Raw genomic sequence first — 22,173 nt, 5'->3', positions numbered from 1 at the left:
TCTACTATGCTTAGGGCTGTTTTGAAGAATAATAAGAAAATGTGGGAAGAATGCTTGCCGCATATTGAATTTGCTTATAATCGTTCATTGCATTCTACTACTAAGATGTGCCCTTTTGAAATTGTGTATGGTTTCCTACCTCGTGCACCTATTGATTTGCTGCCTCTTCCATCTTTGGAGAAGGTTAATTTTGATGCTAAACAATGAGCTGAATTGATCTTAAAAATGCATGAGTTTACTAAGGAGAACATTGAGCGTATGAATGCTAAATATAAACTTGTTGGAGATAAGGGTGGAAAACATGTTGTGTTTGCACCTAGAGATCTTGTTTGGTTACATTTGCATAAGGATAGATTTCCCAATATGCGCAAATCAAAGCAAATGCCACGTGCTGATGGTCCTTTTAAGGTGTTATAGAAAAATAAAGGATAATGCATATACACTTGAGCTGCCTGCAGATTTTGGGGTTAATCCCACTTTTAACATTGCAGATTTGAAGCCTTATTTGGGTGAGGAAGATAAGCTTCCGTCAAGGACGACTTCATTTCAAGAAGGGGAGGATGATGAGGACATCAATACCATTGTTACACCCACAATCCCTATTGCTATACATACTGGACCAATTACCAGAGCTCGCGCATGCCAATTAGATTACCAGGTACTTTCATTTCTTGGTAATGATTCTAATGTTCATGAGAATATGATGCTGCCTAAATTGGATACATTTGTCTTGCTTACAAATGAAGGGCCTAGCTTGGACAAGAAGGTGAACATTGGAGCAAGATCAGGCATGGAGATGATGGCATGCGCAAGGGTAACAAGAACAGAGTTAAAAGTGATGATTTTAGGACTTTGAAGCCACCATAATGAGTGCATGAAGCCTCGGACAAAATATACAAGATGTCACTCCATAAATTTCTTCCAGAAGCTATTATAGGTGATGCATCACCTTATTATTGGGCCAGGCCCATGTAATTTTGAAATATTTGAGTATAGGTTGTTTTTAGAATCTGCATGTGTGGGGAAACAAGAGCTAGCGTTGGTTTCGGACCCTTCCTCCAAGGGCCACAAAATCCCCCCTTCCTCCATATATACAACCCTTAGGGCACCGTTAGACTTTGGGTTTTGTTTAGATCAAAGTTCACCACAGATGCAACTTCGCGTATTTCGTTTATGTTCAATGACTAGACCAAGATGTCACAAAACCCCACCTTGATCAATAAAGCTTTCATCTTATGTTCGTAATATCCAGATTGCAATCTTCGTTTCTTGCTTGTTCTTCATTTTCTTGCAGGAAATAGACCTTCGTGGCCAGGTTGATCGTGCTCCGGCGTGGTCAATAACCACTCGGAGTTGGTTTAGCGATTGGTAAGGCACGACGTCCTCGCACATTCATAGTAGGATCGTCAAACTCTACTCATCCAAAATGATAATCACATTCTCATCGAAAGATGGGACACCTTTGCCTCTATCATGACCCTACACCCTTGGCCGTGTCGCCATGCCATTCTATCTGGGTTGACTGAGATGATGGATCATTGTACCGCAATCAGAACACACCTAAAGGCCCTTACAATTATACGACTCTATCGAGCCGTATCAAGTGTGATCTACCGAGGTGATTCCTTGTATTTTACTGTCGATGTTGACTCTGTAGTGTAGCACATCTAGTGTGATCTACTGAGGGTGATTGCTCGTATTTCACTCTAGGCGATGACTCTGTCATGCAGTATATTAAGGTAAACCTATCAAGGATGATTCCTCCAGTTTCATCTTGATGGTATGGACCTGAACCTCGACTATTACAACGATAAAGATGGGTCAGCCCCAATGGTACCCGTGATAGATAATGTGGTGGAACGATAGGGCAGGCGGAGACCACCTAGGAGATAGGTGGGCCTGGTCCCTGGTCGTGGCCCACGACTTACCTAGTCGGTGCGACGGCCTTGTTCGTCTCCGCGAGATGCTAATAATACACTAACGGATTTGTGTATTTGATTTGAGTTGTGCTACGTGCCTTTATGCACTAACCACCACACATGATAATGGTATATGGGAACCTCGGCGTCGCACATTCCTTCCGAAAGAGACCCAGACATCATAGTTCAGAGAGGCTGGCTGATTGTTGGGGTGATCTGTAAGCACCTACTTTGTTTAAAGAGGTAGCTAGAATTAGTCCCCGACCAGTCATGCCATATGCAGGAGTGCTTTGGGTGATGGGCCCATGACCCCTTTGCACTTAGGATTTAAATTAGTGTGTTGATCTCTCTCGGGAGTCTAGGTTGGTCTGCAACATGTCGATCAGCCATGTCCGGGCATTACCCAGAAAAAAGTGTCCGGCCAAAGATAATCGACCGTGTTGGGTAATATGGTGCACCCCTGCAGTGAAGTAATCTATTCAAATAGTTATGTCCATAGTAATAGGATGCTTGGAGTTGTATGCTAATCTACTACAACTAGAACCAGATACTATTGTATTACTTAATTGTTTTACTACTCCGGGATCACTTTCTTGCTGGGTAGTCGAGGAAGGATCTCTAGGTGTTGCTGATATATACATGTTACTAAATATTATATACATGCTCGTCTCTTTTACTGCTAGAAGATGATGGCTACAGGAAGATGTATTATTTGATAAGATAAGCTTGTCCCTATTATTCTGGCATTTCTGCAATTTAGTCCACAGATATAGCCCATTCCTTTGACACCGATGCATACTTTGCATAGTTCTTATGTAAGTCTTGCGAGTACTTTGGATGAGTACTCATGGTTGCTTTGCTACCTCTTTTCTTATTCCTGGATGTTGCGATCAGACGATGGAGCCCAGGAGCGAGAGGGTCCCGAGCTTAGCTACTATGTGGAGATCTACGACCAGGAGTAGTCCGAAGGTCCCAGGCAGGAGGCCTTGCCTTTTGATCTAGTGTCATTGTTTTGCTCAACTTTCTTCAGGAAAAACTTGTCTAACTATGTTTGTACTCAGATGATATTTGCTTTGATGGCTGATGTTTGATAGGTCCTTGTGAGCTGTGCTTGTAATATAAAGTTTTATGTTTATCTTTTGTGTCTTAGAGTTGTGTTGTGATATTGAAGTGAGTCATCATTCATGATCGTGCATGATGCGTGTATGATTATTACATAATTCTTAACGGGCGCATCACAAGTTGGTATTAGAGTTGACTGCCTGTAGGAGACCCCTTCCAAACTCCTTGGTCAATGTTGAGTCTAGACTTGAAAAACTATTTTCTAAACTACTAAGTGTGTTGTGTTGCTTATGGGCCCACATCACCTATGGATGGGATTAGGATCTTTTATTCTTCTCCTTCACTCTAGGATTCTGATTGGTCTTCTCTTCGTGTTAAAATTTTGTTAACTCTAACTCTAGGTTCACACAACAACTTTATTCCAGAGAGCCACTTAATCTAGATCATCCCTTGATATCTCAAGACATTTCGAGACACTCTTTGATATTTTTCACGAGACCCTTGTGTCCATCGCGGTTGCAATTCCCCACCATCAATAAATTCTTATGGATAACTAGGTATACTTGTCATTCATACATTTATTCCTAGTTGCTCTTGTTATTACAAGATGCAAAGAATTACTCTTCGATATTCCGAGAATCCTTTGTGCCTACTGCCTTGAAGCTCGTTTCCACATTATTAGACCTATGAATAATTCCTCACTCACCGGGGATTCGTTCACCCCTAGTTGTTCATGTGTTTCACGAAATACTTTCAAATCCTATCTGATCTTCTAGTAAGTCCTTCGTAGCCTATTGTTCTTGAAATTCTGGCCAGCTTGCATCATGGTCAATTCCATATGTCTAGTAATCTTCACTACTCTTGTCATTTCCATTTAGATCCTAATGATGCGATTTGTTTGTGAATACCCGCAATCATCAGTCGACTCTAGAATTCATCCTTTCGGCTCAGAAGTCACTCCGGACATGAGTTGGTTCACGGCAAATCAAACCTTGATTGATTATCCATCTAAATCTATCCAACTTACCCATCCTCAATTAGAGCATCTGCTTCTACTCCCCTAATCCAGAAATTGTAAACCATTTGTATATTATATTTAGAGTTGATTAGGTGATTCCTTAACCTGATGCGTTTGCATTCATTCTTCCTCTAGTTGAGTACCGATATTCACACTAGCTCCTTTGTGGACCACTAGATCCTATGATGGATTATTATTAGGTAGTGTCCTTCATATTCAATACCTTATGATTTCTTCCCTGACACAAATGTCTTTGCTAGTGGTTTATCATCGACTTCTTGCCGTCTGTACTCCTCTTCGAGATGGTATCTGTTGCTTCTATAAGTGTATTGTATAGATTCGTAAAATGTCCCAATGAGTTGTATTGGGGACATTTTACGAATGAAAATAATGCATCTTTGCACATAAATGAAAATAATGCTTATTTGCACACAACAGATACTTGCCGTCTGGACATTTTACGAATGAAAATATTCTTGTCGTCTGTACTCCTCTTCAAGATGGTATCTGTTGCTTCTATAAGTGTATTGTATAGATGGCAAAGAGGAAGGCACGTCTTCGAATGAAAATAATGCCTCTTTGCACACAAAAGCATATCAACGGATTTTCTGAAATCTAGATCATCAATATCAGATTTGTTGGCAAGTAAACATGCACTTTTCAATTTAATTTCAGAAGCAACACCAGATGGTTTATTATTAGGATTCATTTGTTGCTAAAATTCTGTTGCCACAATCTGATTCTCACTCTTTTTTTTCTCCTGTTTTGCTCTATTAGCTCTATTAATATCATCTTTCAAAATGAAATCAGGAGTCATAGGAAGCAAAGTAATATGTTTATCCTTATGAACAAGAGTATACTGATTGTTTCCACCATGGTGTACGGATTTTTTAAATCAAATTGCCTTGGTCTACCAAGTAATAAGGAACATGCTTGCATGCGTACCACATCACAATCAACATAATCAGCATATGTAGAGATACTAAAATGCACACGAACAGTATGTATTACCTTGACCTTGACGTTGTTGTTGAACCATTGGATGTAGTAAGGATGTGGATGTGGTCTTGTGGTGAGAGATAGGTTCTCCACCATCTCCATGCTAGCCAAGTTGTTGCAGCTCCCTCCATCTATGATGACACGAACAAAATCATCTCCACCGTGTTCTTCACTTGTAATAAGAGCCAAAGTCTCCTCATCATTTTCACTAGCAGACTGATACCCACCATCCTCAGTAGAAATCATAACACATGAGATTGGCATTCTCTCGCATAATGATCTCTTCCCTTACAACGACAGCAAGTAATATCGTGTGTGCCCTGTTGATGCCATTGATGAAGAAGAGCTCTCGGCAGGCCCATAAGGTGTACTCCTGGCAGATGGTGGTGTGGTGGTACTTGTTTTCATGTATCTCGATTGGAATTGGCAGCTGAAGTTAGTGGTGCTGTAGTAGGACGTGTTGGAGTAGAGGATGTACGTGGTGTCCATGATGAAGATCGACGCACAAAAAAATTAGTTCACGCCAATGTCTTTCGATCCTGCACTTCACCTTCAGCTTTGCAAGCAAGATGGAATAAACGAGTGATATTATTATACTCCTTATACTCTAGAATGGTCTGAACCTCTTTATTTAATCCACCCATAAAACATGCAAGCATAGCTTCATTATCCTCAACAATACCACATCTAATCATGCCAGTTTGTAATTCCTGATAATATTCTTCTACAGAATTTTTCCTTGTCCCAAACGCTGTAATTTTTGAATTAATTCACGTTGATAATATGGTGGAACCCAACGAGTACACATAGCTGCTTTCAAAGCAACCCAAGTAGCTGGAATAGGATATAGTCTATGATGTTCAGACCACCCAACACATGCAAAACTAGTGAAATCACAAACAGTAGGAGGAACACGTCTCTCCTCAGGATATTGTAGACATTTAAAATGTTGTTCACTTTCTAACTCCGAAGTAAGATATATATATCAGGAACATATCTACCATCAAATGGTGGAATATTCAATTTAAGTTTAGGAAGATGGTCATGATGTCGTACCTTAGGTGGTGGTGCAGCCCTATTGTTGCGATGATATGCATGAGGATGACCTGGTAGTGGTGGTGCTGGTGGTTGCACGTAGTTCTGATTTTGATCAACCTCATCCTCGTAATGATCCTCCACCTTTGCAGTAGCAGCAGGAGCTACAGAAGCATCAACTGCAGTAGCAGCGGCACCAGAAGTTTGTCCTGGCTCAAAAGGAACACATTGTGCTCGTCCTACTGGATTGTGACGTGGAGGTGGTTATTGTTGTTGCAATGGTGCAACTGATGCGGGTGGTGGTTGTGGTAGACGCATGAGTACTTCATCGAACTTGGCGTCCAACTTGGTGTTAATTGTCTTCTCAATACCATCAATCCTCTCCAGGGCCTTTCCAAATCTGGCCACCATGTCTTCTAGCTGTTGACCCAACATTTGTTGAAATTTATCATGAAGCTACTTCTTCGTCACGTTATCCCAGTCAATCTCGTCGGCTTGTGGTCCGGCCATGGTTAGCAGCAATAGGAACACACAAAAATATGACCATACTACTAGAAAGTGGTGGTGGTGGTGTGTCACAAAACCGTCAAGCAAATCTCAAACCCTTAGTAGTTCTTACCCAGCAGCAGGTGGTGATCGGCAACCGGTGTAATCAAAACTGCCAAAGGTTGGATAGAGCGATTGCCAGGTGGTGTCAAACGCACGATGTAGATGAATGTGGAGCTGGGAAGGCTTATGATATGGTAGCAAAAATGTAAGCAATAATCAATTCAGAGATGCAAAGTTGAATAAACGCTCAACGACGGAACTGTGCTGGTCCTAGGCTAGACCGTACTAGAGATGCGAGCCTAGAACACTAACAAAATCACGGCGCAACACGTAAACAAGGAAAAAGCACACTTCGGGAAAAAAGCTCTTTTTTGCGCTCCCTTTTTGCGAAAAATCACTATAATGGCGAGTGTCTCAAAACTCTTCCCAAGTCAAAATAACAGGACACACAAGAAATTATTTGACTATTTTTTCGGAAATCAGGGCAACGTCAACCAAAAAGTGTGAAAAGGGTCACTATGATGGCGAGTGTCTCAAAACGCTCCCTGGGACCAAAAACAGGATAGGAAAAATATTTTCAATCGCTGAAATTTTGGCCGAAAAACTGCCCGAGGATGTGCGGACTTTTTTTTCGAAACCTACTCAGGCAAGGAAACACGAATCGGAAAATAGATGGATCTCGAAACCAAACATAATACGAAAAGAACTCGGATTGGTGGTGGTATAAGGACTTGGATTGGTGGTGGTATATGTACTCGGAGCGGTGGTGGTATATGGACTTGGAGCGGTGGTGGTATATGGACTCGGAGCGGTGGTGGTATATGGACTTGGAGCGGTGGTGGTATGTGTACTCGGAGCGGTAGCAGATAAGCGGTGGTGGTATATGGCAGAGGCAATGATGATGGTGCGGCGGTGGTGTGACAACATGTGAACAGAACTCGAAACTCTAAAGAACTAGACGCTAAGACCAGCAACTTGACACAACGATGCAACTGCAAATTCAGCAAAACAAAACACTAAAAAGATTGTGCAAAGGCTCAGACTGGTTTGGATATGATGAACTAACCCTAATTTTTTATGGATTTTTCATGGACTGTAGGTATGAAGAACAGACTCGATCTAAACTACAAAAACTTGTAAAATATCACTAAGCAACCTGGAAATCTGATACCACTTGATAGAGGCAAAGGTGTCCCGTATTTCGATGAGAAGGTAATTTTCGTTTTCAATGGGAGTAGACTTTGACGATCCAACTATGAACGTGCGAGATGTCGCGCCTTAGCAATCGCTAAACCAACTTCTGAGGGTTATTGACCACACCGGAGCACGATCAACCTGACCATGAAGGTCTATTTCCTGCAAGAAAATGAAGGACAAGCAAGAAACTAAGATTGCAACCTGGATATTTGATACGTCCATTTTGCATCATGCTTTTATATCGATATTTATTGCATTATGGACTGTTATTTCACTTTATGTCACAATACTTATGGCTATTCTCTCTTATTTTACAAGGTTTACATAAGGAGGGAGAATGCCGGCAGTTGGGATTCTGGGCTGGAAAAGGAGCAAATATTAGAGACCTATTCTGCGCAACTCCAAAAGTCCTGAAACTCCATGGAACATCTTAAAGAAATAAAGAAAAATCCTCGCCAAAGATGAAGGCCAGGGGGCCGACACCCTGCTCACGAGGGTGGGGGGCGCCCCCCCTAGGGCGCGCCCCCCTACCTCGTGGGCCCCCTGGTGGCTCTCCGACGTCCATCTTCTCCTATATGAAGTCTTCTGATGAGAAAAAAATAAGAAGGAACTTTTCGGGATGAGACTCCGCCGCCATGAGGCGGAACCTTGGCGGAACCAATCTAGAGCTCCGGCAGAGCAATTCTGCCGGGGATACTTTCCTCCGGGAGGGGGAAATCATCACCATCATCATCACCAACGCTCCTCTCATCGGGAGAGGGTAATCTCCATCAACATCTTCACCAGCACCATCTCATCTCTAAACCCTAGTTCATCTCTTGTATCCAATTCTTGTCTCAAAGTCCAGGATTGGTGCTAGTAGGTTGCTAGTAGTGTTGATTACTCCTTGTAGTTGATGCTAGTTGGTTTATTTGGTGAAAGATCATATGTTCAGATCCTATATGCATATTATTACCCCTCTGCTTATGAACATGAATATGCTTTGTGAGTAATTACGTTTGTTCCCGAGGACAAGGGAGAAGTCTTGCTATTAGTAGTCATGTGAATTTGGTATTCGTTTGATATTTTGATAAGATGTATGTTTTCTAGCCTCTAGTGGTGTTATGTGAACGTCGACTACATAACACTTCACCATTATTTGGGCCTAGAGGAAGGCATTGGGAAGTAATAAGTAGATGATGGGTTGCTAGAGTGACAGAAGCTTAAACCCTAGTTTATGTGTTGCTTCGTAAGGGGCTGATTTGGATCCACATGTTTCATGCTATGGTTAGGTTTACCTTAATACTTTTGTTGTAGTTGCGGATGCTTGCAATAGAAGTTAATCATAAGTGGGATGCTTGTTCAAGTAAGAACAGCACCCAAGCACCGGTCCACCCACATATCAAATTCTCAAAGTATCGAACGCGAATCATATGAACGTGATGAAAACTAGCTTGATGATATTCCCATGAGTCCTTAGGAACGCTTTTCCTATTATAAGAGTTTGTTTCGGCTTGTCCTTTGCTACAAAAGGATTGTGATGTAGGGTGGAACCCTAGATGGCCGATCTTTCATGAAAGGAGTGGATCCCAAAGAGAAACACGACGAACACGAGGGGGATTCACGAGGGAAAACACGAGAGAATCACTCAAACCAGCAAGATTCGATTACACATGCGCTAGATCCTCGAAACACAAAGAGATACACGATGATCCACGGTCAACAAAGGATGATACAAGTAACCGGTTCTTCTCCTAGAAGGAGGTCTTGATGGGGCCGCCCAAGAGGGGGGTCTTGAATCCAAGTTGATCTTCTCCGAAGAGGGGCCGCAGTCTCTCTCGAGGAGGAGATCGGGATGGATGAGCGAAGCTCTATCTCGAAGTATGAGCTAAACCAACGCTAACCCTAGCTAGGATGAATGGGGGGGTCTATTTATAGTCTAGGTGCAAAAAGGGCGAAGTGAAGGGGTACATGGGCCTCGGGCCTGAATCTGGATGCAGCCAGGTACCGGACATCCACTGGGGACCGGTCGTCCGGTGTCTCAGGAGCTGCCGGACGTCCGGTGGCTTCCGCTCGTCCGCTGGTTCTGCTCTGTGATGGGGGCGCCGGACGTCCGGGGGCTCCGGACTTCCGCTGATGTTGCTTCGGGTGCTGGTGCGCCGGTCGTCCGGTCTGGACCGGACGTCCGCTCGTTCGCTTTGGGTGCAGGGGCATCGGTCGTCCAGTCTGGGCTGGACGTCCGCTGGCTGGAGCTCGGCTGACGCTTCAGGCGTCGGACGTCCGGTCCCGGCCGGTCGTCCGGTGGCTGGGAAATTTCCTGCAGCTCTTTTTCTTCTCCGTCTTCTCGTCCATCTTCCTCTTCTTCTTGTCCTTGCTCCTTAGATTCTCCATTGTACCTGAGTATGCACAATGTATCCATAAGAGGTAGTAGCCATGCTTCATGTGCATCGGAGTGGAATTGTGAGAGGAGAGATGTCACCTCGGTTTCAAGGGCTCTTGCGCGTGATCGAGTCATGGGCCCGGTAGGCACTTGGTGAGACGATGGTAGGTCCATGGGGATGACCTTGAGATGCTCCGCATCATCTCCCCTCCCTTGGGGAAGATCCGTCCTCGGATCAAAATCTTCATCACCATGGAAAGGAGAGAGATCTTTGACGTTGAAGATGTCGCTCACGTTGTACTTGTCACGTGGAAGGTCGATCTTGTAAGCGTTGTCGTTGTAGCGAGCAAGCACCTTGAAGGGTCCATCCGCTGATTTGCATTCTTGTGGGAAGCGGTCCTTGCGAAGGTGTAGCCACACTTGATCACCAATGTTGAAGACCATAGGTTGTTTGTTCAAGTTGAGCTTGATCGCGAGGCATTGAACTTGGCGCTCGATGGTGTTTCTTGTATCTTCATGCATCTTCTTGAGATGTGTAACACACGCACTTGCGTCCAAATTGATGCGCTCTTGGAGTGGCAGAGGAAGAATATCCAATGGTGACAAAGGGTTGAATCCGTAGACGACCTCGAAAGGGGACTTGCCGGTTGTTGAGTGTCTTGCTTGGTTGTATGTGAACTCGGCGATTGGTAGACACTCCTCCCACTCCTTGATGTTCTTCTTGATGAGTACTCGAAGTAGAGCGGGGAGTGTGCGGTTTGTCACCACCGTTTGGCCGTCGGTTTGAGGATGGTATGCCGTGGAGAAGAGTAGCTTGATTCCGAGCTTGGCACATAGAGTCTTCCAAAAGTAGCTAAGGAACTTGACGTCGCTGTCCGAGACGATAGTCTTTGGCACTCCATGAAGGCGCAAGATTTCCCTACAAAACAGATTTGCAATATGTGAAGCATCGTCTATCTTGTTGCAAGGAATGAAATGATCCATTTTGGAGAAACGGTCCACGACAACAAAAACGGAATCCTTTCCATTTCGAGTTCTAGGCAAACCAAGCACAAAGTCCATGCTAATATCTTCCCATGGTTGATATGGAATTGGAAGTGGCATATAGAGGCCATGAGACTGGGCTTTAGACTTAGCTTTGCGACATATAGAACAACGGTTCATGAAGCGATTGACGTCGCGATGCATCTTGGGCCAAAAGTAGTTCTTGGAGAGCGTAGCAGATGTTTTGTCTCGTCCAAAGTGTCCCATGAGTCCGCCTCCATGAGATTCCTGCAAAAGCAACAAACGAAGAGAGGACTCGGGGATGCAAAGTTTGTTAGCTCTCATAAGATATCCATCTTTGATGTAGTATCGATCCCAAGAAGTATGCATCAAACACTTGGCATAAGGTATGGCGAATGTAGGATCATGTTCATACAAGTCTTTGATATGCTCAAAACCAATGACATTCAACTCAAGGTTAGTGACAAGCATGCATATACGGGAAAGTGCATCCGCCACAACATTTTCTTTACCCTTAATGTACTTGATGACATAAGGAAAAAGACTCAATGAATTCACTCCATTTAGCATGACGCTTGTTCAACTTAGTTTGACCCTTAAGGTATTTAAGTGTTTCATGGTCGGTATGGATGATGAACTCATGTGGGCGAACGTAATGTTCCCATTCATGCAAAACTCGCACTAAAGCATATAGCTCTTTGTCATAGATGGGGTAATTGAGTTGCGCTCTAGAAAGTTTCTCACTAAAGTAAGCTATGGGATGCTTCTCTTGCGTTAACACGCCTCCTATGCCATTACCGCTAGCATCGCAATGAATCTCAAAAGGCTTGTCGAAGTTGGGTAAAGCAAGCACGGGAGCATGAGTAAGCAAATTCTTAAGCTCATTGAAAGAAATATCTTGAGATTGTCCCCAAACAAAAGGCGCGTTCTTCTTGCTCAAAGCATGCAAAGGTGAAGCAATGGTGCTAAAATCCTTCACAAATCGGCAGTAGAAACCGGCTAAACCAAGAAAACTACGCACTTGTTGCAAATTTGTTGGTTGGGGCCAAGTTTTAATAGCATTGATCTTAGATTCATCAACATCAACACCCTTAGAAGATACAACAAAGCCTAAGAAAACGAGCTTATCAACACCAAAAAGGCATTTCTCCATATTAGCATAGAGACGCTCTTTCCTAAGAGTTTGCAAAACGGTGCGGACATGGGTGACATGCTCTTTGATAGATTTGCTAAACACAAGAATGTCATCGAAGTAAACCACAACAAATATACCAATGTAAGGGCGAAAGACATGATTCATAAGGCGCATAAAAGTGCCCGGTGCTTCCGAGAGACCCATAGGCATGACTAACCACTCATACAAACCAAACTTGGTTTGAAGGTGGTTTTCCATTCATCACCCTCTTGTATGCGGATTTGATAGTAACCACTCGTAAGATCAATTTTGGAAAATATAGTGGCACCGCTAAGTTCATCAAGCATATCATCAAGGCGTGGAATGGGGTACCTATATCTAACGGTGATAGCATTGATAGGTCTACAATCGGAGCACATGCAAAAGGTACCGTCACGTTTTGGCACAAGAATGACCAGTACGGCACAAGGACTCAAACTTTCACGCACATGACCATGGTCTATGAGATGCTTTACTTGCCTTTGTATTTCTCTGGTTTCTTCGGGGTTGACGCGGTATGGAGCTTTGTTGGGAAGCGGCGCTCCGGGGATGAGATCAATTCGGTGCTCGATGCCTCGTAGTGGAGGTAGACCCGGAGGTAGCTCATCGGGGAAAACATCTTGGAATTCCTGCAATAGAGAAGATAACACCAAAGGTAGATCGTGAGAGTTGTGAGTGTTTGTGACCTCGTCCTTGCACAATAGGACATAGTGTAGGACACTTGTTGGGTTCTCACACACTTCTCTCATCTCACATTTGGTGGCAAAGAGAACTAGGTTTTTCTTGTCGCTCATCGTGGAGTCACTCAATTTGGGCTTGTGGCACTCACTCTCTTTTTGATGGATCGCTCTCTCACTATTTTCTCCATGATGGGTGGCTTGCTTGTCGGCTATCACTTGGCTTGGAGACATAGGACGTAGCACGAACTCTTTTCCTTTCATCTTGAAGCTATAGTGATTTGTACGCCCATTGTGAATGACACCTCGGTCAAATTGCCATGGCCGTCCAAGGAGGAGGTGGCAAACGGTCATCGGAAGGACATCACATTCCAGTGTGTCTTCATAGGCGCCGATCTTGAAAGAGACTTGTACTCTATGCTCGACTTGTATGGCGCCGGTGTCACTTAGCCATTGAACCTTGTAGGGGTGAGGGTGCTTCATCTTGACCAATTGTAGCTTGGAGCATAGTTCTTCACTTGCTAAATTGTGGCAACTCCCTCCATCGATGATGACCTTGACGGATCGTCCATTGATGCCAGCCTTGGTGTGGAATATGGTGCATCTTAGGTCTTCTTCTTGTTGATGTTGGAGAGTCAAAACTTTTGAGACAACAAGTGCGGGACTTGAGTCTTCATCACAAAAGACTTGTTCTTCTTCATTGTTCACTTGGCGGTGCATGGCCACTTGCTCAAGGGCTTCCATTTCTCCTTCGCTCATGGAATCATAAGTGCCATCGTCGTTGAAGATCATTGTGCGTTTGTTGGTGCACTCGAAGGACTTGTGGCCTCGGCCGCCGCATGTGAAGCATTTGATAGAACTTGTTTTGATGGTCTCATCGGGTGGAGTAGATGATGATGGAGCTTTCGTGAAGTTGCTTGTAGTAGGAGGACGACTTGAGCTAGTCGAAGCTTTCTTGTAACTTGACTTGTCGCCGTTGCTTGTAGAAGGCTTGGTTAAGGTCGAAGGTGTTGGAGTCGTCGAAGCTAGATTGTTGGAGAGGCCATGGGACTTGGATGAGAACTTGGCATACTTGAAGTCGTCTTGTACTTGTCGTTCCGCTTTGGTAGCTTGATGCACTAGTTCGATGATGTTCGAGTAAGGTTGGAAGTCGGCGATCTTCTTGATAGGATGATTGAGTCCATTCAAGAACCTTGCCATAGTTTGCTCATCATCTTCTTTGACATTGGCTCGTATCATGGCAATCTCCATTTCCTTGTAGTACTCTTCAACGCTCTTGGTACCTTGCTTGAGTTGTTGGAGTTTCTTGAAGAGGTCGCGGTTGTAGTAGGTAGGCACGAAGCGTGCTCGCATAACATCCTTCATTTGTGCCCAAGTAGTGATGGGTGGATCACCTCTTGCCTCGCGGCACTCAATGACTTGTTCCCACCAAATGAGGACATAATCTCGGAACTCAAGGGATGCCATCGCGATCTTCTTCTCTTCTTCATAATTGTGCAAATGAAAGATCTTGTCAACTTTCAATGCCCATGAAAGGTATTCTTTGGGATCGTTGCTTCCATTGAACTTGGGCATGGTGAACTTGAGCTTGCCGTAGCGTTGTTCTTCATTATGTTGGAGTCGGGGATTATGACGCCCATGTTGTGGATGATTGTCCAACTCGTGGTACTCTTGACGCGGAGGGTTGTCAACCTCGTGTTGCTCTTGCCGCGGAGGATTCCCATTGTTTTCATGCTCTTGGTGAACTTGATGGGGAGCTTGTCTATCTTGACGAGGCGCTTTTCTATCTTGACGCGGAGCTTGTTGACGCACACGTCTTTGGTACATTCTTTCTTGAGCTTCATCGCGAAGTGCTTCTCGATGTAGTCGAGCTTGTCGGCCTCGGTCGGCTACGGCACGACTTGATTCATGAAGGGCCCGTTGCGCTTCAAGTGATTAAGCTGCACGTAGTTGTTGTTGTTGGCGTTCCGCCTCGGCGTCTTGTGCATCTTGATGTAGTCGCGCTCGCTCCTCTTGTTCGTGTTGACGTTGGCGACGCCGTTCTTGAGCTAGCGCAAAGGCTTCTTCGGCTCGACATCGTCGATGTTCTTGCGAGTCGGTGTCTCGAAGTGGATTGATGTTTGCTTGACACTCGTTGCGCGCAGCTCGTCGAAGAGTGTTCGATGTCGGTGTACTTGAACCGGAGATGGTGTCGTCGGAGTGTCAACTTGAACGGCTCCTTCTTGAAGTGGAAGAAGAGTGGTTGAGCAACAAAGCGTGAATCTCGTCCATCCTTGCGTCATTCTCTTGCTTGTGATCGTCGAGCTTGTTGTCAAAGTAGTCCCTTGTACGTTGCTCGGAAAGTAGCAAGTTGGCGGCAAGGTTGTCGATGCGTTCACTCATAGCTTGTTGCTCTTGATGCAAAGCACGTTGTGCACCAAAGAGGTGACTCTTGGTGACGAAGGAGTTCATGTCGTCGTCTTGTTCCATGAAGAGTGGGTTGGTAGAAGTACTTGGCCTATCCATCATTCCAAGACAATTGTGAGTGGAAGAAAGGGAAGAACCAATATCAAATGTACCTTGACCGATGTTGACAATGGATCAAAGAGGACTCCAATGTGTAACAAGGAAATAGCACAATTGGTACCGATTCTTGTCAGTTCTCACACCTACACAAGTAAAAGCTTTTGGTGGAGCTTGGTTAGGATGGTGGCACAATTTTTAATGTGAATGTAAGCAAGATTCAAGAATGTTGGAAAAGATTCGCAAGATGCAATGTAACAAGTAGACCAAGCATATACGGTACACGGAAACACACACGCAAAAAGATAAGTGGGGGTTGAGCAACCAAGGGTGAGCCAAAATGTGGAGTCCACAAAAATGCTCTTGTTGCACAACACTAGAGAGACGCTAGCACGATTGCATGATAGGCGGATACAAGAACTTGTGCACAACCTACTTAGCAAAAATGCAACGGCTTCTATCCCAAATATGTTTTATGCAAGATGTTGCTATGGTATGATCCAAGGTGATCGAGTATGACAATCTTAATGTTGTATGATGCTATGGTTCTTGCTTAAAAGCTCTTTGCTTATCTTTCCTCTTTGCTTAAAAGCTTGGTTGGCTCTTTGATGTTTGAGCTCTTTTCTTAAGCGACGCTTGACGAACCAAGGTAGCAAGTGAGTATGTGATGACAACTTTGTGACACAAGAGATGATAACAATATAATCAACAATGATGCATGTATGTATGCTATGGGGAAGTATGATCACTAAAGTGCACAAGTCTCGTTGCCGGCAATACTCAATGGCTAGTCTCGATGGGTAAGCAACGCAAAGGAGTCAGGCGATGATGGTTAACAATGTGATGGCAAGAATGATATGTCCAATACCAAGATGAGGTTACCGGTCTTGCTTCCGGTATGGTGTCAAAATGGTGGCACGAATACCAAGTCATAGTCGAGGTGGTCGTTGTGGATGACCGGTGTTGATGACGCGTCCGTGGCGAAAAATGAGCGGCGGTGATGTCGATGTCGAACCGTACCTAGATAGCCACAACACAAAAGGATACGGTACCGCAACTCAAATTCTCAAAACCAAAGGCGACCAAAATCGTCGGAGTAGGTGGCAGTTAGGTGGAGGTGTGGGTTGGGATAATGTCAAAGAGTGCGGGAAGTCGGTGGTGGTGTAGCGGATGAAATGGTGGAAGTAGCGGTCGTCCGGTAGTGGACGGATGTCCGGTCGCCGGTCGTCCGGTCGGGTCGGACGTTCGGTGCTTCCTGGGTCGCCGGATGTCCGGTGATGTGCCGGTCGTCCGGTGGTCGGGGTCAACGTGAGTTTATAGATCCGGGAGGTGATTTTGGGGGAATATGGGGGATTTGGGAGGGATTTCGAGGTGGAGATGGTGGGGGAAGGCTAGATCTACTTGCAACGCAACAAATTCACGGATCAAAACCAACAAAACATCATCAAAACTCACAAAACACAAGAAAAATTTTGGGGCTATTTTTGTGGGGATTTTCAGATTAGGACGAAAAACAACAAAATCAAGCTAGAAAAACGAAGAGGGGGCTCCGAAATCGTGATCAACCTTGCTCATGATACCAAGATGATGTAGGGTGGAACCCTAGATGACCGATCTTTCATGAAAGGAGCGGATCCCAAAGAGAAACACGACGAACACGAGGGGGATTCACGAGGGAAAACACGAGACAATCACTCAAACCAAGAAGATTCGATTACACATGCGCTAGATCCTCGAAACATAAAGAGATACACGATGATCCACGGTCAACAAAGGACGATACAAGTAACCGGTTCTTCTCCTAGAAGGAGGTCTTGATGGGGCCGCCCAAGAGGGGGGTCTTGAATCCAAGTTGATCTTCTCCGAAGAGGGGCCGCAGTCTCTCTCGAGGAGGAGATCGGGATGGATGAGCGAAGCTCTATCTCGAAGTATGAGCTAAACCAACACTAACCCTAGCTAGGATGAATGGGGGGTCTATTTATAGTCTAAGTGCAAAAAGGGCGAAGTGAAGGGGTACATGGGCCTCGGGCCCGAATCTGGACGCAGCCAGGTACCGGGCGTCCGCTGGGGACCGGTCGTCCGATGTCTCAGGAGCTGCCGGACGTCCGGTGGCTTCCGGTCGTCCGCTGGTTCTGCTCTGTGATCGGGGCGCCGGACGTCCGGGGGCTCCGGACTTCCGCTGATGTTGCTTCGGGTGCTGGTGCGCCGGTCGTCCGGTTCGGACTGAATGTCTGCTCGTTCGCTTCGGATGCAGGAGCACCGGTCGTCCGGTCTGGGCCGGACGTCCGCTGGCTGGAGCTCGGCTGACGCTTCAGGCTTGGACGTCCAGTCCCGGCCGGTCGTCCGGTGGCTGGGAAATTTCCTGCAGCTCTTCTTCTTCTCCGTCTTCTCGTCCATCTTCCTCTTCTTCTTGTCCTTGCTCCTTAGATTCTCCATTGTACCTGAGTATGCACAATGTATCCATATGAGGTAGTAGCCATGCTTCATGTGCATCGGAGTGGAATTGTGAGAGGAGAGATGTCACCTCGGTTTCAAGGGCTCTTGCGCGTGATCGAGTCATGGGCCTGGTAGGCACTTGGTGAGACGATGGTAGGTCCATGGGGATGACCTTGAGATGCTCCGCATCAGATTGGGCCACCTTTCTGCACTTTATTTACTTTTGTTACTTGTTGCTCGTTGCAATTTATCTTATCACAAATCTATCTGTTACCACTTATTTCAGTACTTGCAGAGAATACCTTGCTGAAAACCGCTTATCATTTCCTTCTGCTCCTCGTTGGGTTCGACACTCTTACTTATCGAAAGTACTACGATAGATCCCCTATACTTGTGGGTCATCAATATTGCAAATATAAGATGAAAGGTTTATTGATGAAGGTGGGGTTCTGTGACGTCTTGGTCTAGTCGTCGAACACAAACGAAGTATGGAAAGTTGCAGCCATGGAGAACTTTTAATCTAAACAAAACCCGAAGTCTAAACTGTGCCCTAAGTGTTGTATATATGGAATAAGAGGGGGGGATTTCGTGGCCCTTGGTGGAGGGGTCCGAAACCAACTCTAACTCTTGTTTTCCCACACATACAGACTCTTAGAACTTCCTATACTCAAGTATTTTGAAATTATATGGGCCTGACGCAAAAATAAGGCGACACGGCACCTATAATAGCCTCTAGACGAAATTTAGGAAGTGGAATCTTGTATATTTCGTCCAAGCCTTGATACACTCATTAGGGTGGCTTCAAAGTCCTGAAATCATCACTTGAAACACCAGTGTTGTTCCCCTTGTGCATGCCATCACCACCATGATTTATCTTGCTCCAGGGTTCATCCCTCTTGTCCATGATTGGCCCTTCATTTGTAAGGAAAACAAATGCATCCAATTTAGGCAGCATCATATCCTCATGAACAATAGAATCATTACTATGAAACAAAACTACCTGGTAATTTAATTGGCATGCGCAAGCTCTTTTAATTGGTCTAATATGTATAGCAGCTGCATGTGTGTGTAACAATGGTATTGATGTCCTCATTATAGCAATGGTGGGAGAGAGATGCATGCGCTCAACACACAAGATATACACCTAGTGGAAAAAAGAGACAGAGGACGGGAAAGATTGTATACATGTGGGCAGGAGAGTAGGAGAGAAACTGAGAAGAGAGAGGAAGTGTGTGAGAGAGTGATATATATGTATATGTATACGGCGGAAGAAGTTAGGTCTATGAGAAAGATGGAGACATGTAATATAAGGAGTGAGATGTGTGTGCATCAAGATTTTGTACATGTGGTAGGAGAAGAGACAAAAGGTTTGATGAGAGAGCTTAAAAGAATGTGGACAAGAGGGTAATCTTGTGGGCCGAGGGATTGATAATTTTTGTGCGGGAGGGAGGGAGAGAGAGAGAGCCCGTCGTCACATCATCCTGCTTCCAAATGGCCCCACAATCTCTAGTGCGGTCTGGTCGACGTCTTCGTTCTTCCCGATGCCCTCCTTGAAGATCAAGGTGGTGTGCATGTGGGGGATGCAGATAATCACAAACAAAAGTAGTCGCTATATTACCTTGGATGGGGATGGATAGTGTGCTCGGGAGGGGGCGCTCTGCGTGTGTGTTTGTGTCAAATATTGAGAGAAATCAAACCTATGGAGAGAATGTGTGTGCATAGTGAGCATGCGAGAGAGGATAATGGTGCAAGACAAATACATCGTGTGCATCAATGTTTAAGCAATATAGAGAGTTCGTGTGTGGATACAAAGAGAGGACTATGGGGACTGTGTTTGCGAGCGAAAGAGACATAGCGAAAGATAAATGTGTGTGCTTGGTACATGGTGTGTATGTGACGGAGAGGTACATGCATGCCTAATAGGGTTTTCATGAAGAGATTGTGTCTACGAGATAGAGAGTGATGTAGGGGCCTTGAGGCGAGCAGGGGCTGGGTGAGGGTGTCAAAATGTGTGCGTTGATGCATGTGTTACATGCGATTGTGCGAGGGACGGTCGAATCGAGAGAGATGGTTTTTGGGTTACAGATGCTCCTCTATATCTCTCACACGCACACACACAAAAACACAAAATAGAAGACCGTTCTCTCATGTATACACAACATCTCGGCATATCTCTATGTCTCACTCATACATGATCATTTGCACATTCACACCTCTCTATGACTATCACACGCACACCGTCTCCACATTGCCCTTCCGCCACAACACACATAGAGACACATACACGTGTTCTCTCTCCATTACACACACACATAATCTCTATTATTATCTTTATAGGGGGCACCTAAAACGACAAAATCCAAATAATGCCGAACTAAAGCTAAATACAAATACATGGAAGTATTGTAGCATGAAGAACTTTTCCAGCAAAAAAAGTAGAGTAATATTCGGGGACTGTTTTCACATACAGAAAAAGGTTCGGTCGATCTCCTTCCAGCGTGACACGTGACGCACCTTTTGATCAACCACGCAGCCGCGGTGCACGCGCTTGCACAGGATTCCGTATTGATGTTTGTGCTAACTAATGTGGTGTACAAGCATGGCCGTGATACACACGCTTGCATAGGATTACATGTACTAGTATGGTGTTCTTTTAAGTTTGACCAACCCTATAACCAAGCTCTCATAAGCGCACTCATAAATATGCCGTTGAGCATGCGTACAATCGTTGTAGTACTGTACAGTGTAGTACTATCGCTGCTATGTGGGACCTGGCCCCACATGTCATCCGCACTATAGTACCGTATGGTACTGCAGAGGATCTCAACCCCTCGCCTGCTCATTTCGTCTGCAGTCCCTCCACGTGATGACACTGCGCTACCAAGCACATGAGTAGGTCAATCCGTGTCTATGCCTACAGCTTACGAAGAGGAGGAGAACAAGCGCATGCTCCAACACGCCGACGAGGAGGAGCTAACGTGTCATGGTCGTCTCCACCCGCGTGGAGGAGGCTCACATGGCTGCTGTCATGGAGGAAGCCGGTCGCGCCCGCGCTGAGCCCGCAAATAGGGTGCGGATGTGGAATCTACCTTCGAGACCTTCAATGCCATGTGGATCATCCAATCTGAAGGAACAATTTGGGCCAGTCGACTCTTGTGAGCCATTGGATGCAACATAGACCACCAGAAGGGATTCTCCATCCTCCGAAAATGATGCACTGTTCATCTTCTCTCTCAACCTTCGAGCCGCCAGCCAGGCCTAACCGCCTGCCGCCACCGCTCAGCCATCTCCTGAACCGCCTCCCACCGCCATGCTCCTCCCCACCCCTGCCATCTGTTTAACCCCGGTGACACGTCTCCATCGTATCTATAATTTTTGATTGTTCCATGCCAATATTCTACAACTTTTACATACTTTTGGCAACTTTTTATACTATTTTCTTGGACTAACATATTGATCCAGTGCCAAGTGCCAGTTCCTGTTTGTTGCATGTTTTCTGTTTTGCAGAAAATCCATATCAAACAGAGTCCAAACGGGATAAAAACATACGGAGATTTTTTGGCATATATGTGATTTTGGGGAAAAAGAATCAACGCGAGACAATGCCCGAGGAGTCCACAAGGCAGGGGGCGCGCCCTAGGGGGTAGGGCACGCCCTGGGCCCTTGTGTCCACTTTGTAAGGCGGTTGGTGCCCTTCTTTCATTGCAAGAAAGCTAATATCCGAATAAAAATTGTGTTAAAATTTAAGCCCAATCAGAGTTACAGATCTCCAGAATTTAAGAAATGGTGAAAGGTCAGAATCTGAGAGCGCAAAAACAGAAGGAAATAGAGAGAGAGAGAGAGAGACAGAGAGAGAGAGAGAGAGAGAGAGAGAGAGAGATCCACTCTCCCACCCCTCCGCCGCCATGGAGGTCAAGGAGCAGAGGGGAAACCCTATTCCCATCTAGGGGGAGGTCAAGGAAGAAGAAGGAGGGGGCTCTCTCCCCCTCTCTCCCGGTGGTGCCGGAACGCCGCCGGGGCCATCACCGTGACGGCGATCTACACCAACAAATCCGCCGCCGTCATCACCAACTCTTTCCCCCTCTATGCAGCGGTGTAACATCTCTTCTGCCCATTGTAATATCTACTTAAACATGGTGCTCAACGCTATATATTACTTCCCAATGATGCATGGCTATCCTATGATGTTTGATTAGATCTGTTTTGTCCTATGGGTTGATTGATGATCATGATTGATTTGA

Source organism: Triticum aestivum, chromosome 2A, assembly GCF_018294505.1.
Source record: "Triticum aestivum cultivar Chinese Spring chromosome 2A, IWGSC CS RefSeq v2.1, whole genome shotgun sequence".
NCBI classification, from domain to species: domain Eukaryota; kingdom Viridiplantae; phylum Streptophyta; class Magnoliopsida; order Poales; family Poaceae; genus Triticum; species Triticum aestivum.
Note: the sequence above shows the minus strand (reverse complement) of the source record.